The sequence below is a fragment of the Saccostrea echinata genome, unplaced genomic scaffold (genome assembly GCF_033153115.1).
Source record: "Saccostrea echinata isolate AGI-Se365-2 ecotype Australia unplaced genomic scaffold, CSIRO_AGI_Sech_v1 ptg000073l, whole genome shotgun sequence".
Classification (NCBI taxonomy): Eukaryota; Metazoa; Mollusca; class Bivalvia; order Ostreida; family Ostreidae; genus Saccostrea; species Saccostrea echinata.
Window position 1 is genome coordinate 884629 of NW_026889822.1, and position 16107 is coordinate 900735.

Below are 16107 nucleotides of genomic sequence, written 5' to 3' on the forward strand. Positions count from 1 at the left end.
GGAACAGTTTTCAAAAGAAATGTACCATGCATGGTATATGTATTTTTTTTATTTTGAATTTTTCCTTTGGATTCCTTTTTGCGAAAATTCTTTAAAATGCTAAAATGATATATTTTTGCGGCTGATTTGATGCTTTGCATCAATTTAACTTGTGCCATCTGTGGTTACATACCGGATTATCTTGTAATGCCAGCTCTGTGCCATATATTATGTCCTTCCTGGCATCTCATACTCTGAAAAAGAGTGCTGCCCGTGGTAGATTCAGGACATGCACTCAGATGACCACCTGGACAATCCACTTCCATTCCCTTGCCTCTTACCCATGTGCCTGTTTAGAAGAGTTTGTTTTGCAGAGCATTATACGGCAAGTATGTATTTTCTGTCAGTATTGGAAATTTGAACGACTAAGGCAGGGGCTCGACTGGCATTCTGTCCAGCCTGGGTCTTGCAGCGGAACATTATTTCTGTTAAAAGAGGCATCTGAATTGAGATGTCAGTGATATCTTTATAAGGGTTGCTTTGGGTCTTGTTGATTTCTTTCACTTTCTGTATCTTAATTTTGATGCATATATTGAATTCTTTGTTTAGGTTTATAATATTTTTGCTTATTTTTAACAGGAGCTTCTGGAGAGAGGCCTTAGTGGGAGGTGGAATGAACATCTAGGCAGCCCATGAATTCTTTAGCTGTCTTTGCCCCTAATGAAGTGCCCTAAAGGGCATATGCCAGGGCCATGTTTGGTGCTGATGCTTTGTGACCAGGACCCACTTGGATAGAGCATACTTGGGTGAGTTGAAGTCATGCAGTGTGTATTTCCATGAAATTCTCACTTTTGTTGAGTGCAGCACAGTGATGTTCAGAGGTACATGTGGTAGACTGATGGAGTTGTATTGTTTGATTAATCGTCTCCATCATCTTCTCTTTATTCACAAATATATATCTTTTTAAATTAGAAATTCATTCAAATGCTTCTTTTCTAGGTTTAAATTTCAATCATTTGGGTAATTAGATAGTGCTCTTTGAGAGTATATAGGCTGAACTGTTAATGGTTATCAAAAGAATGGGTTTTTTTAAATTCAAATTCATTCTAAAACAAAGGAAATGTGAGCTGGCATCTGCTATTTCTTTAAATTGCATCTTTTAAGAGGTGAAATTTTTTGCACATACTTAATCAGCAGGATGATCCAGAGAAGAATCAATTGATTTATCAGAGTAATTTTTAGCTCACCTGAGCCGAAGGCTCAAGTGAGCTTTTCTGATCACATTTTGTCTGTAGTCCGTCTGTCTGTCCGTCTGTAAACTTTTCACATTTTCGACTTCTTCCAGAACCACATGGCCAATTTCAACCAAACTAGCCACAAAGCATCCTTTGATGAAGGGGATTCACGTTAATTTATTCAAATGAAGGGCCATGCCTCTTTCAAGGGGAGATAATTCAGAAATAGTGAAAATTTGAAATATTTAAAAATCTTCTCAAGAACCACTGGTCCCAAATTGAAACTTATATGACAGCTTATTCAAATCCCCCCCCCCCCCCTGGGTAGGTTGGGGCCACAATGGGGATTGATGTTTTATATAGGAGTATTTAAGAAAAAAAAAATTAAAAATCTTCTGTGTAAGAACAGGAAGGCCAGAATTATTCATATTAATATGGAAGAATCCTCAGGGGTGTAGATTCAAATTTGTTCAAATGTTGACTCCCCAGGATAGGGTGGGGCCACATTGAGGGATCAAAGTTTTACATGTATAGGAGTTAATAGGAAAAAATCTTTATAAATCTTCTGCTCAACAACAGCAGAGCCATGGTTAGTCATATTAATATGGAAGCATTCTCAGGTAGTGTAGATTCAAGGTAGTGTAGATTCACATTTGTTCAAATAATGACCCCTGGGGTAGAGTGGGACCAGAATGGGGGATCAAACTTTTACAAAACAATTAGGAAAAAATCTTTAAAAAATCTTCTGCTACATGTAAAGAATGGCAAAGCCGTAGTCATATTGATATTGAAGCATCCTTATTTAATGTAGATTAAGGTTTGTTTGTTCAAATGATGACCCCCAGGGGTAGGGGTAGGGTAGGGCCATAATGGGGGATCAAAGTTTTGCGTAGGAATAATTTGGAAAAAATCTTCTTCTCAAGAACAGCAGGTCCAAGGTTAGTCATATTAATATGGAAGCATCCTCAGGTAGTGTAGATTCAAGTTTGTTTAAATTATGACCCCCGGGCATAGGAAGGAGCCACAATTGGGAATCAAATTTTTACAAAGGGACATATATGGAAAAAAACAAATTTTCGAGGCAACTTTCTCAGCAACTATACTCATCACAGATGCTTGAAATTTTAGCGCACTCTTAGTTTAGGCATGCCATATGGTGGGATTCATTTTTGTTCGAATCCGATGTCATGTTTCTGTTTATCTGTGCATCTGTCTGTACAAAATTTCCGACACAGTTTTTTCAGCAACTACTCAGTGCAGATGATTGAAATTTTAGCACATCCTTTGTTAGGCATGTCATATGGTGGGATTCATTTTTAGCTCATCTGAGCTGGAAGCTCAAGTGAGCTTTTCTGATCACATTTTGTCTGTAGTCCGTCTGTCTGTCTGTCTGTCCGCCTGTCTGTAAACTTTTCACATTTTGGACTTCTTCTCCAGAACCACTGGGCCAATTTCAACCAAACTTGCCACAAAGCATCCTTGGGTAAAGGGGGTTCAAGTTTGTTCAAATGAAGGGCCACGCCCTCTTCAAAGGGGAGATAATTACGAATAAGTGAAAAATCAATAGCATCTTTTAAAAATCTTCTTCTCAAGAACCACAGGGCCAGGAACCCTAACCCTAACCCTGAAACTCATGTGGAAACATCTTCAGGTAGTGTAGATTCAAGTTTGTTCAAATCATGACCCCTGGGGGTATGGCAGGGCCACAATGGATAATCAAAGTTTTACGTAGGAAAATTTTTTAAAAATCTTCTTCTCAGGAACAGCAAAGCCCTGATTGGTCATATTGATATGGAAGCATCCTCAGGTAGTGTAGATTCTATTTTGTTCAAATCATGACCCCCAGATGTAGGGTGGGGCCACAGTGGAGGATCATAGTCTTAAATAGAAATATGTACAAAAATATCTTCTTCTGGAGAACTGCAAAGCCAGGGTTCGACACTAACTTTTTAAGGCTTTAGTCCAGCCGGACTAGTGCTTCATTCCTTTACTAGCCCGCACGCGATTTTATTAGTCCGTCCAAAAAAAAAAAAAGAAAAGAAAATCAATGTTTTTTAACATTAATTTAACATGACAATTAATATATGTATTATTTTTTGATATAAACAAAGTATTTATGTGAAATATATTATTCCACAGATTCATTGAAATCTCGCAATCAGCAAGTACGATCGTATTCCCGATCTCGTTTTTTTTTTATCTTTACATAACATCCAAAACGTCCAACATCTTTCTTAAAAGTGTCATACTAAATCATGATTGCTAAAACCTTATACTTCATATTGATCAGTCGAAAAATTAAGCTGAATTGACCCGGCATTGTGTAATTACCTGCCAAAAGCTAGAAATCTAAAAATACACTCGGGATTTTCCAGTAAAAGTTGTCAAGAATCGGACATCGGTAATTTATTCATATTGTTTTTCAGAAATTTTCATTGGTCCGTTCGGACTAATTAGCCACATATTTTATTAGTCCGAATGAAAATGTATTAGTCTGAGACTAACGGACTAACGTTAGTGTCGAACCCTGAAAGCCATGATTAATCATTTTGATATGGAAGCATCCTCAGGTAGTGTAGATTCAATTTTGTTCAAATGATGACCCCCAGGGGTAGGGTGGGGCCTTAATCTTGGATTGAAAGTTTTACATAAGAACATATAGAAAACAAGATGTCCCCGTATGGCAGCTTATGGCGAAGGTTAAAGTTTCTCAAATGCAAGTCAAAATCCAGGCCAAAAGATAAAAAATGTTTAATTCGAAAGCCCTAACTGCAACTGTTCAAAAGTTATGGTGAAGGTTAAAGTTTTTTAAAAGTAAGTAAAACATCAAGGTCAAGGTCAAAATTGTTGGTATCCAAAGGAAGGTCTTGTCACAAGGATTACATATGTAAAGTATGAAAGCCCTAGCACCAACCATTCAGAAGTTATGGCCAAGGTTAAAGTTTATCGAAAGTAGGTCAAACTCCTATGTCAAGGTCAAAGGGTCAGAGTGGTTGGTATCTAAAGGAAGGTGATGTCACAAGGATTACATATGTGAAGTATTGAAGCCCTAGCATCAACCATTCAAAAGTTATGGCCAAGGTTAAAGTTTTTCAAACGTAGGTCAAACTCCTAGGTCAAGGTCAAAAGGTCAAAGTGGTTGGTATCCAAACAAAGGTCTTGTCACAAGAATTACATATGTGAAGTATGAAAGCCTTAGCTCTAACCATTCAAAAGTTATGGCCAAGGTTAAAGTTTTTCAAAAGTAGGTCAAACTCCTAGGTCAAGGTCAAAGGGTCAAAGAGGTTGATATCCAGAGGAAGGTCTTGTCACAAGGAATACATATGTGAAGTATGAAAGCCTTAGCTCTAACCATTCAAAAGTTATGGCCAAGGTTAAAGTTTTTCAATAGTAGGTCAAACTCCAAGGTCAATGTCAAAAGGTCAAAGTTGTGGGTTGTTGGTATCCAAAGGAAGGCCTTGTCACAAAGAATACATATGTGAAGTTTGAAACCCCAAGCACCAACTGTTCAGAAGTTATGGCCAAGGTTAAAGTCTCATAAAATTTTACAAAAGTGGGTCAAACTCCAAGGTCAAGTTCAAAAGGTCAAATATGATGGTACCCAAAGAAAGGTCTTGTCACAAGGAATACACATTTGAAATATGAAAGTCATAGCTCCAACCAATTGAAAGTTATGGGCAAGGTTAAAGTTGACAACAGAGAGACAGACAAACAGATAAACAGACAAACAGATAAACAAACAAACAGATAAACAGACAAACAGACAGACAGGACAAAAACAATATACCCTGGAATCTTTTGATCCGGGGGCATAAAAATTCTTCTCAAGAACAGAAAAGCTATGTTCAGTCATATTGATATAGAAGCATCCTCAGGTAGTGTAGATTCAAGTTTGTTCAAATGATGACCCCTGGGATAGGGAGGAGCCACACTGGGGGATCAAATTTTTACAAAGGAATATATAGCAAAAATTTTGTTAAAAATCTTCTCAAGTACAACAAAGCCATTTGTTATATTGACATGGAAGCATCATCAAGTAGTGTAAAATTCCAGCCGCCCCCCCCCCTCCCCCCCCTTCTTTGTAATATTTTCAATACTGAACTGATTTGTGCTTTTGCCTAGCCAATGTGCTCAGGGGAGTGTTGTGGCCCCTGGGCCTCTTGTTGTTTGAATCAGATGATAACTTCCTGTTTATCTGTGCATCTGTTCGTACCAAATTTCCGTCACAGTTTTCTCAGCAACTACTCAGCGCAGATGCTTGAAATTTTAGCACAATCTTTGTTTAGGCATGCCATATGGTGGGATTCATTTTGTATGAATTCAGTGTCAACATGAGAGGGTATATTCTAGGGCTGTATCAGTATTTCAATATATATCGATATTTAAGGATGTATCGTATCAAAACAATAACTTCCATTACGTATTGGACAGGCAGATTTTCTGATAAATCTGTGAAAAAGTTGGGAATTTCAATCACCAAAGGTTATATTTTCACTGTTTTGAATTAAAATTTATCAATAATGATATAATCATTAAGCAGATAGCACATCTTAGATAAATATTACAAAATACATAGACAACTTTATTTTAACATGTTGATTTCACAGTCATTAAAAGTTTGAATTTGAAATGTAATTTGTAATGACAGTGAGACAAGAACTTTGAAATGGATTATAAAACAATAAGTTTTTTTTTTTAAATTCATGCATTAAATGATTTATAAGACTTTTTAGATAGACTTGTTAAAGAATCCAATATATTGGATATCACATAAAATATTGTATCGTATCGATTTTTTTTCGCTCAATACACAGCCCTAGTATATTATATTCACATCAGAGCAGGGGTTTTACTAATGAGCATTCGCTCACAGACTTCTTGTTTTTAGCTTACCTGAGCTGAAAGCTCAAGTGAGCTTTTCTGATCACCCGCTGTCCATCGTCCGTCCGTCCGTCTATACACTTTTCACATTTTCAACTTCTTCTCAAGCACCACTGGGCCAATTTTAACCAAACTTGATACAAAGCATCCTTGGATGAAGGGGAGTGTAAATTGTTAAAATGAAGGGCCAAGTTTCCTTCAAGGGGGAGATAATCAAGAAAAGACAAAAATTGGGTAGGGTCATTAAAAATTTTCTCAAGAACCACAGGGCCAGGGCTGAAACTTATGTGGAAGCATCCTAAGGTAGTGTAGATTCTAAATTGTTCAAGTCATGACCCTAGGGGGTAGGGTGGGGCCACAATAGGGAATCCAAGTTTTACATTGAAATATGTAGTAAAAATCTTTTAAAAATCTTCTCAAGAACCACTGGGCCAGAAAAGCTGAAACTTATGTGGAAGCATCCTGGGGTAGTGTAGATTCTAAAATGTTCAAACCGTCACCCCTGGGGGTAGAGTGGGGCCACAATAGGGAATCCAAGTTTTACATTAAAACATGTAGTAAAAATCTTCTCAAGAACCACTGGGCCAGAAAAGCTGAAACTTATGTGGAAGCATCCTGAGATAGTGTAGATTCTAAATTGTTCAAATCATGATCCCCGGGGGTAGGGCGGTGCGACAATAGGGAATCCAAGTTTTACATTGAAATATGTAGTAAAAATCTTTAAAAATCTTCTTCTCAAGAACCACTGGGCCAGAAAAGCTGAAACTTATGTGGAAGCATCCTGGGGTAGTGTAGATTCTAATGCCCTGTTCACATGGAGAGTTTAATTCTAATTAAACGTAAGTTACTCCGAATTAAATTTGATCCGCGTTCACATGGAGAATTTAATGCGAATTAGTTTAATTTGAATTAGTTTACTGCACGTTAAATTACTTCGCATTAGCTAAGCGAAGCTAATTTGAATTAAATTTTGAAGCATGCATAAGGCAGAATTAAGTCACAGGCCACATGTCGATGGTGAAATATGGGTACTTGTGCTATTTTTGAGTGGAAGACAAAGGAAAATTATGTTAATCACTAAATTATGTCAAATGTATGTACCTGCTCTGCACAATATGACATGATTTGTAAATGACATCATAAAAGCCTCACTGAATAGCCTTGTTGTAGAAATAAAATTATAATTCGCATTAGTTTACTTCACATTAGCTGTCGTGTGAACGCAATTTAATTCGCATTAGATTAATTCGCATCATTTTACTTTGCATTAATTTACTGTGAATTAAACTCTCTGTGTGAACAGGGCATAAATTGTTCAAATCATGACCCCAGGGGTAGGGTGGGGCCACAATAGGGAATCCAAGTTTTACATTGAAATGTGCAGAAAAAAATCTTTAAAAATCTTCTTCTCAAGAACCACTGGGCCAGAAAGGTTGAAAGTTACTTGTAAGCATCCTGGGGTAGTTTAGATTCTAATTGTTCAAATAGATCGGGGCCACAATAAGTACTACAAGGGGGGGGGGGGATCAGGTGAAAAACGGCAAGGCCAGAGTTACTCAGGTGAGCGTTGTGGCCCATGGGCCTTTTGTTTTTCATTTTACTTTAATATTTTATTTTACTTAATTATTTGTCATTCAAAATTGGCAAACTTACATTTATTGTTCATGGGGATGAGACTGGATGCAACAAACTTAAGTCCTGTGTCACAGTAGGTGCTGGCACACAAAAAGTCCCTTCACTGCTCAATGGCCTTGAGTGCTGAGTCTACATGTAAGTCTAAATTTTCAGCCCTCAACCAGCAATGGTGGTGTCTCTACATTGTATTTGAGTACAAAATATTCAAGAGGGAGATGTTAAACAAAAAACAAACATTTATTGTTCAAAATTATTTCAAGGAAACAGATTAATATAAGTTGCAGCATCAATTTGTTTCTGAATCTTAAGTGTATACAGATTATTGAGTGTATAATGTATGTTGACTTATCCAAATGAAATGAAGTTCAAATCAACTCTTGCTAACATAATTATTATTTAGTGAACCCTTTCAGGGGTTGAAATTTTCCTGGAAATCCCATTAGCCCAGGGGCTACTAATTAGTAAAAAAATTACTAGCCCAAACCTCAAACTAACTAGCTCGACAATTTTTCTATGCAAAATGAAAATGTAACAAGTTAAAGTTTCACACATTTTGGTGACAGAAACAAATTAAACTATTTCTCAGTCAAAAGAAACCAGTCTACATAGAAAAGAGAAAGTGAACTGACGAGAAATTTTTTTCCCGTTCTGCTAGTGCAATGGACTATCATTACATTTAAATTAGCTACTGCAGGGCTCTCACACCACTTTTTGGGAATGGGGCCAGGCTGTAAAGATTGGGAAAATAAAGACCTTTTGAGAAATTTTGGGATAACCATTATATGTACTTTAAAATCATATATATTGGGTTTCCTGTCTTTGCTATCAACTAAATTTGTTTTACAAAACAGAGGAATATGAATAGCAAGTTAAGTTATTATATTTCCAGCTATATTTTCTTTTATTAATTTTTGGGAGAAATGACTACTGGGAAAATTAACACATTAATTGGGAAAAAAGTACCTTTTTTGAATTGGGAGTGGGGCCCTTGAACGGCCCCAATTATAGACAAATGAGAGCCCTGGCTAGCCTGAGTCTTAAAACGACTAGCCTGCTAAAATGACTAGGACTACCATATATTTCAACCCCTGACCCTCTGCACATCAGAGAGTGTTTTCTGTGTAATGCATGAGCTCCCATGTAACACTTCACTATTGCAAACATATGGAAAAAAGACAGCTTGTTTTAAAATAATTTATCTGCATCTCTAGCATGTACTGCCTGATCTTGATTTATCTCAGCTGTACACTATCAAGGGCAAAGTTATGCACAAATTTGTTTTTTTTTTCCTGCCTTAGGTCTTTTTGGCATGACCTCTAACAGTTTTGGTCTTTTTAATTACCTCACCTGAGCTGAGGCTAGGTGAGCAATGAGGCCCATGAGCCTCTTGTTGACTTTCTGATGGACTCTGACAAATGTTGAGTGTCAAAATAATGAATTGGTTTACTTTGCAGCAGACCATCCTCATAGAAGAAATCTGCAGCTTGACTAGCAGAGCTGTCCAGATCAGTGGTTACATCCCTTTCTTCAAGGGAGTTCTGCCATCCCCTCCCTAACCCAGGTGAACTCATCCCCAGTAGTATGCTGCACTGGTAGATTTGCCCCACACACCCCAGGACTGCAGTGCTTGTCAGCAGTGCCTTCATCCAGTAAGTGGCTATGTTTAGAGCAAACTTTATTTTCAGTAACCAGTTTATTAATTTGATGTTTGGTTGTGATATTCTCAGCAAATGAGTACACAGTCTGTGTCACTGGCTGGAATGGTGTTTTACCCACCTCTGAGTACAAGGGTTATTATTCATGCCAACACACCGTACAGGGATGTCGTGGGGGAGTCACTCCCCCTAAGGGTGTTGACATCTACCAGCTGGTGACATTCAGCCTCATTAAGGGTTTCTATTGTGAGCATGATTTTATTTGATGTTTTTTGTAGGGACTGCAAGAAAGAAGGGCAGTGTTAGTAGAAGGAAGAATTTTCCTCACCCTACCATTACCTAAAGGGGGTTGCCCAGTGACTAAGTCCAACTTAAAGACCATGGTGTAGAGTGTGTATCTTTCCTACCCAGGGATTTGGTCTCTACATCCTCATAATAATTGTACTGCCTTGATACAAACAAATAATATTCACGCAGAGGAGTCCCATTCTGCTCAGGTAACTGCATCTGTCATTAGATGCCAGGTCCCTCACAAGGAGTCCATCACAGCCAGGTCACTGCATGATGCTGGTGCAGTGAGACAACTTCATTTCACATCTCGGCTGTTTTTCCGCAATGTAGAAGTCTGTGGGAATTTTGTTTAGCAAGCTTAGGTAAAGTCATAATGGTTCATTTGCATAGAACAATCAACGCAGCTAAAAGAGCATAGCAGCAGATATGAGTTACTTCCCTTAGACTTACTGACATGACATACAGAACTTCAACATGATGTATAATTTTAAAATGATATTCAGCTGCATGTATCATTTTGACCTTGCATGTATTAACATGTATTACATGTAATTGTGTATGACATGTATTCCATTCATAGAGAGTTAATTTTTTATATAATCTGATAAATAAATAGTTAAAGGTCTTATGCAAGGAAATAGCCAATCAAAATGAATTTAGTCAATTGTAGTTCTATATATATAGAGACAATTTCTTTTTCTTTTTTCATTTTCGGCAACCTTTTTTTAGGTCTACAGTTTTAATTTTGGACTCATGTACTAGGAACATCATATCTTTAGCAGAATTCTGCCACTGAATTAAAGGGAACTCTTTTTTTAGATGCGCATGATGCAACTTCCTGGATGGTGTGTAGGCTGTTTGTCAACTTCCTGGATGGTGTGTAGGCTGTTTGTCAACTTCCTAGATGGTGTGTAGGCTGTTTGTCAACTTCCTGGATGGTGTGTAGACTGTTTGTCAACTTCCTGGATGGTGTGTAGGCTGTTTGTCAACATGTGAAACCCACGTGTATTTCAGGGTAGGTATGTTTACACTCAATTTTCTTTCTTAAAAGCCGCATAAGGCGTGTTTTTTCTGATCTCAAATTTTTGTCTCAACATTAATCTTTATTTCCTTGTTCATGAATTATCTGCTGAGAGTCTAATTAATTAATAAATTTAAGTAAAGCTACATAGTAACATATAGTGAAATTATTTTCTTGTGTGAGACCTAAAGAGGAACAGGTAACTCTCATTTTGACCAATTTCTTTGATTTCAGGAGTAGTCTGCCCTTTTGATTTCAGGAGTAGTCTCCCCTTTTAAAGATCAAAAATGGCGGATATACAATGCGGCATGCAGTCTGGTCATCAACGTATTTCTACCAATCACCTCTGTAACCTTTGTTGTGTTCAGACAGGTAAGAAAAACAAGATTATTAATTAAAATAATTTTAATGAGATAATTTTACATATTTACATGCATAGACTCCCTCGTATAAGAAAATGTCACATATTTTACACATACAATTATACATCATTTACATATCCACATTTTCCCCATTTACACAGTTGAATAGATTCAGTGCATAATAAAAAAATAGCAACAATTATTACATGTAAGACAATTCACAAAATATTTATTAAATGCAAATTTCATACATTTAAATTAAATACACAGCATCAATCCCCCCCCCTTTAGAGTCTTACAACTTCCTTTTTAATTTTGGATCTGTTAGTGATTTACAGTAAGTGTCTTTAGATTTTTTTATCGTACTGCTGATATCTTTTAGATCTATAGTATTTTCCTCTTTGAGATTTATATTTTAACAGTTTTTGTTTCATTTTGAAGTAATTTTGCCTATTTTGTTGTTGTTTTAGATGATGAACCACTCTACTTTCATTTACAACAGGTGCCCCTACAGATTCACAAAGTTCCAATGTTTAATTTCCATGACCCCTATTTCTACTACTTGTAATACATTTTGGATTTGATTTTAAATATGACCTATTCACAGATTCAGATTTTTGTGTACAAGTATGATATTTAATTCTATCAAGATTACTTTGTCCTAAAGTCAAATTTATACAGTCTTTTAACAAACATTTGTCATCTTCTGTCATGTTTAATTCAAAGTCACTAGGCAGCACTGAAGATTTCCACTTATAGCTTTTCAGTCCATGACAGGAAAAGGAATAAAGTTGACGGGACTTTCCGCACTGTCCTTGGTAGCAGCTTATGACAGCAGTGGACATAGCCCGCTTCATCAAAGGTAAGTCTCCGGAGTAGTGTTTGTAGCAATTCTCATACTCTGTCCTGCATCGAAGCTTCAGGTCCAAGGCAAATCTTCTCTGCATGGATTCTTTTATAGCTTTATTGATTCTTTCCAGAAACATGTGACTGCTGAATGGAGCCTTAGCAGTCTGTTTTCTTTGAGAGTCAAGGAAGTGACGCAAGTCTTTAAGGTTTTGAATCACATGTCCTTGTTTTACAGATGCTCCAGATGCAGCGGCACTATCTCCATCACTGGTGAAATGGGAAATGACGAGTGGACGGTCAACACTTTGTAACTCCCCGATACAGTTTGCGGCCCATCTCTTCTCATCTCCAATGGTGGTCTCCGGAGGAAGGGTTGCAGTGTAGTCTTCGTGTCCTGGGCAGGTAACTTCCTTTCCTTTGCTTCATAGGTGTGTGCCTTTCTTGCATAGTTTGTTCCCACAGAACACTGCCAGAACATTTTTCCTCTGAGTTACATTTTCACTTACGGTATAAGTCACTTGGGTGGCAGCTTGGAATGGGGTTTTTTCAATGGCACTGAAGGTGGCATTATTATACCTGGCATCTCCTTCCGCTCTGATAGCGGTATCAGGAAGTCCACATTTTTATTAAGTTCTTGAATATTCTGCCTTATTTTCTTCATACTGTTTTTATTTACTTCAGTGATAATTTTCCCCACTTTGTTGCAGGTCTGTTGCATGTTGGTGGCTGAAGCTGGTTCAATATTTGCACCAAGAAGCATACCAAGCATACCCTCTGTTGTAAGACTGGTACCCAGGTGACCGACAGCCATGGCCACATTTAGCTGTGCAGCTCTTCATCCCCTTCCAGATCTCCTCACCTCTTCGTAAAGCTTTTCTCGGTGACTGATATAGTGGCACTTCTTACATCATATAAAAGGATCCATGCCAGGCCTCGTTTTTCCTCCCCATGCTGATTCCAGTCCAGTGAACCATCACAGTATGGAAACTTATGTGAGTGTTCTATAAATGCCTGATTCCACAATTTAGCAGTCTTCTCTTGGTGAAGGACTTTGTATAATTTTGAATTTGGATCATCTGACACAGCTTCCATGTAGAAGTCCACAGGCTGGATTTCACTTGGCCCGGGTCACAAAATCTTCATCTCACTGCTTCGGCTCTTGGCATCTGTAACTGCAAATATTCCATTCTTCTGTGGCTGTACAATGTCCCGAAACTCTTCTTTACTTAGTCTTCTTATGGGAACTAGAAATTGGACTGGGCTGGTGGTCCCTATATTCTTCTGGCCTTTGTTGTGAGGAATACTTCCTTTTTTGTATTGATGTTGAGGCAACCATTTTGGTCCCTTTTTTGGCATGATTATTATTTAACTGTACACTTGTAGACTTTTTCTAATAATATTATAATGCTATTGTATGTGGTGCACATTTTTAAGTATTGTAAACTTTTGTGTTGTTTATTTATTTTAGAGCTGCCTGGTCTACTAAGAGAAACTCCATTCTTTGATGACTGATGGAAAAGCCTCATCACCCCCCACTGCTAAAGAACCCCTTATCTTAATCACCAGCCATTAATCAGTGATCACTGTTATCAAAGCTCCAAGGTACATTATTGAAGTCTCTTTTGACACCATTTTTTCCAGTCTCTGACTTTGTTTTAGAATTAAGATTTTCAAATTTTTGCTAATTAATTCCGTATAAATCACTAAACTTCCTGTTTCTTAACTAATTAGAGCTTATTAATTAGAGTTCAAAAAACTTTTAAGCAGATAGCCAAAAACCCCAACATTTCAGCTTGCATTTCATTCCAAATTTTTTTCTCAATAATTAACTCATAAGATTTTTTTAAGTTTTGAAATTAATATACTGTAGATGAATTTGTATAGAAATTTAGCCTAAAATTCAATAATCTGTTAGGAAGAGTTATCTCCTATTTTTCATCCCTTAAGGACAAAGATAAATTTTGATACACTATATGAAAGATAAATAACTAAAAGACATTTTCTGCAAATTGTATTTAATTTCATTAACTTTTAGTCGTCTTAAAGGTCTTACGCAAGGAAATAGTCAATCAAAATGAACTTAGGCCAAACAAAAAAAATATGTGTGGTTCCGGTTACACCTCCAAAAAAATTAGGGTAGGTAGGTAGGTTCTTTTTTTTTTTAAATGATTTTCTTAATTTTTCTAAATAATACCTATCACTCCTTTGCAAGTGGCATTTAGATGTGGTATGATAATATACTAGTCAATATTGGTAGGGACACCTACATGCTAGCTTGCTTTGGATTTAACACTATTAAACACTTGCACTATGTTTTGCAAGGAGGCCTTCATTGCTGGAACTAAAACTTAAACCGGAGCCATAGATAGAAATCTGGGAAAATTCCGGAAAAAATATGAAAATTGCCGAAAAAAAGTTTAGGGTCGGGGGTACAAAATAGGGACGGTCGGGTAACCGGAACCACACATATTTTTTTATTTGGCCTTAGTCAATTGTAGTTCTATATATATATATAGAGAGAGAGACAATTTCTTTTTCTTTTTTTGTTTTCAGCAACTTTTTTTTAGGTCTACAGTTTTAATTTTGGACTCATGTACTAGGAACATCATATCTTTAGCAGAATTCTGCCACTGAATTAAAGGGAACTCTTTTTTTAGATGCGCATGATGCAACTTCCTGGATGGTGTGTAGGCTGTTTGTCAACTTCCTGGATGGTGTGTAGGCTGTTTGTCAACTTCCTGGATGGTGTGTAGGCTGTTTGTCAACTTCCTGGATGGTGTGTAGACTGTTTGTCAACTTCCTGGATGCTGTTTGTCAACATGTGAAACCCACGTGTATTTCAGGGTAGGTATGTTTACTGTCAATTTTCTTTGTTAAAAGCCGCATAAGGCATATTTTTTCTGATCTCAAATTTTTGTCTCAGCATTAATCTCTATTTACTCTTTCATGAATTATCTGCTGAGAGTCTAATTAATTAATTGATTTAATTAAAGCTACATAGTAACATATAGTGAAATTATTTCCTTGTGTGAGACCTTAATTTGTACATATAAGAAAACTTGAGAAATTTTGCTTTGTTATCATTGCTTTATGCAAAATTTGACAGACTGATTTGATTCATTTTCATTTAATCACTGTGGAAAACTTTTATCTTTCAGCTTCCTTGGCCAAAGGAGATGATGGCACCTTGGCCTTATGAGCATTTTTCTCTTTCCATAACTGATGGAATCTCTGAATCCATCTGATGCATTTCCTCAGACAGTCTGCTCTACTGTGCAGGTAAAATTCCCTCCTCTTTACTTTCACTCCCTAATTGTGTGGCATAGTTTGGGGTTTGAAATTGACCCTTTTAGCTCACCTGAGCTGAAGGCTCAAGTGAGCTTTTCTGATCAAAAAGTGTCCAGCGTCCCTCTTTCGTCTTGCCACAAAGCATCCTTGTGTAAAGGATATTTAAGTTTGTTCACAGGAAGTGCAACACCCTCTTTCAAGGGGAGATAATTAAGAATTCCTGAAAAAATTGGTGGCATCATTTAAAAATCTTCTTCTCAAGAACCACTGGGCAGGAAAAGATGAAACTTATGTGAAAGCTTTATTACATACTCTAGATTCAATTTTGCTCATATCATGACCCCCGGGGTAGGGCTGGGCCGCAAGATTGGGTTGAAGTTTTACATAGGAATATATAGGAAAAATCTGAAAAGATCTTCTGATGAAGAACAGCGAAGCCATGATTAGTCATATTATACAGTCAAACTTGTCATAGCGGTCACCTTTATCCAGCGGTCACCTGTCCTATGCGGTCATTTTATTTCCTCATAATGAATTTTCCTATATAATGTAACTGTATTGGAAAAAATAATTGGCCTTATTAAAACCATTTAAAAATATTGGATAATTTATTTATTTTTTTAACAAAACTAAACAAGGGTGCTGTGACCGAAAAGGTTATCAGGAAAACGGATTTACGAGAATCTTAATGTTATTGAATTTGAATCTGGTTTAAAAAAATTCTGAGTGATATAAAAAAAAAACAAGACATCCTTATTTATCTATTAATGGATACAATAATTAGGTGTTTCCTAATTATTAGTTCACGTTTAGCATGCCCAACTCTGATAGGCGTAATTGTGTAAACGCATGGCATGCCGTTTTTAACACATAGGAAATGTATTATTTGTAGAAACCCTAATTTAAAACTG

The 16107-nt window shown here is 36.9% G+C and overlaps 1 long non-coding RNA gene across 2 annotated transcripts; it reads left to right on the forward strand.

Annotated features, from left to right (window-relative positions):
* The first annotated feature begins 12147 nt into the window (after window positions 1-12147).
* On the forward strand, window positions 12148-14631 carry LOC133176312 (uncharacterized). Of its 2 annotated transcripts, XR_009719440.1 has the most exons (4): window positions 12148-12310; window positions 12616-12900; window positions 13377-13510; window positions 14566-14631. It is a non-coding gene; the product is annotated as an uncharacterized LOC133176312 (long non-coding RNA). The 2 variants fall into 2 exon arrangements; XR_009719439.1 differs by lacking the exon at window positions 14566-14631 and having other exon boundaries at window positions 13377-13568.
* Window positions 14632-16107: the final 1476 nt, after the last annotated feature.